The 1645-nt window shown below is 28.8% G+C and overlaps 1 non-coding gene across 1 annotated transcript; it reads right to left on the bottom strand.

The window, feature by feature from the left end:
* Positions 1–902: 902 nt before the first annotated feature.
* LOAG_20041 lies at positions 903–975 on the bottom strand. Its single transcript has one exon. It is a non-coding gene; the product is annotated as a tRNA-Val (tRNA).
* Between the last annotated feature and the right edge of the window lie 670 nt (positions 976–1645).

The following is a 1645-nucleotide window of genomic DNA, read 5'->3' as shown; positions in this document are numbered from 1 at the left end:
AAATAATTTGTGAGCTAATTAAATGAGAATCCGTTGGTTCCGAAAAAGATAACCTTGGAATGTCTTTGATTAAATTTCGCTTGATGCGGTACTTTCTTTTCCTTCATACGGTATCAATGGAATTAAAATCGGAATACTTTTGTGCAGATTGTTGAACGGGTTTCTTTGCGGGTACTATAGCGAAAGTATCACATTAGTGAATGATCACTTCATGCTGTCCTTGAGCGGTACATTTATCTATCGGAATATAAATATATAATTACAGGAGTAATAGATAGTTGTTCAATAGATTTAAAATAATTTCTTAAATACTTTTAAACATAATGATAATCTTCGATGATGTATGTTACGGTAAGTATTTCATTCCTGATCCTGTTAACATTTCAAATCGATTTTCCTGATTTTATCTCCGTAATAGATAGAAAAATTAAAATGATGAAGAATTATGCATAATAATATTGTAATTTATGAAGTAAAAATGTTTCAATTTATCATCCATCAGTAATATATATATCACTGACCAGATACAATGTCCAGTGATAACTTGTAGTATCCCTTATGTGACACATAATTTATGCATTTATTAGATGTAAATTCAACTTCTTTCAAACTCAATTCTTCCAGCTAAACAATTGAAACATGATTGTTAGATGACATTTCGTGTCACACTTCAATTGACTGTATTTTTTCCATTAATGATTAAATCCGGATTTCCGGAAAATTAAACGACAATTTGTATGCTATCATTACTGCTCAGTTTTCACAGTAAAATCGTTTTAAGCTTATTTTATCACTCAAATTATATTACAAATATTTAGATGGATTTGTTCATTAATTAATCAATTAATCTTGCTATACTGCAAGAAATTTAGAGCCAAAAGCAAAAGGTTGTTTCAACTAACAGGTCTTGGCCGGGTTCGAACCGGCGACCTTCTGCGTGTGAAGCAGACGTGATAGCCACTACACCACAAGACCCGATGCTCATCATCTACCTTTTGTAGTAGAAATAGTTTAAAATTTTGATTGGTAATTGTGATTACCTTGACCTCATTGAAAAAATCTTAAAAAAAAAGAAAGCAATTTTCCAAGGTCATCATTAACCCTAATAAATTATATGGGACAGAAGAATGTCACCATAACCATCTTCACCTTGAACTTTCCATTATTTCATTATGCAAATTTTTTTTTTTCTTTTTTGTTCATCTCATCAAGATAAGACGAAAAAAAAAAGAAAAAGGAAGATTTAAGAATTGTTTTACATGCATATTTCTTCTATTTATATCAAGATTTTAGATTAAAATATTGCATAAATTTGTAAATTATCAGTAACAATCTTAAGAGCACAAACTGAACGGAAAAATGTCACAAAAATGTCACAGCTCAATGTTTCTCGTTTAATTTATGCTTTCATTATTCCTATTTATGCATTTTTATATATTTTTTTTCCTTTTAATTTATAAAATACTAAAGAAAGAAATTGTTCTTGTAAGAATTTCATTTTAATAATATTGAAGAAATTTCAAGAGTGTTAATCAATTGCGTAGTTGACAAATGATTAGGACACGAAGAAAAGTTCACAGTAACCAATGGTTATAGTTGTATATTATATATCCTCATATGACTAGTCTTATTTTTTTTGGTTTTT

The sequence above is a fragment of the Loa loa genome, assembly GCF_000183805.2.
Source record: "Loa loa unplaced genomic scaffold supercont3.100, whole genome shotgun sequence".
Classification (NCBI taxonomy): domain Eukaryota; kingdom Metazoa; phylum Nematoda; class Chromadorea; order Rhabditida; family Onchocercidae; genus Loa; species Loa loa.
Note: the sequence above shows the minus strand (reverse complement) of the source record. Positions and strands in the feature narration are given on the sequence as shown.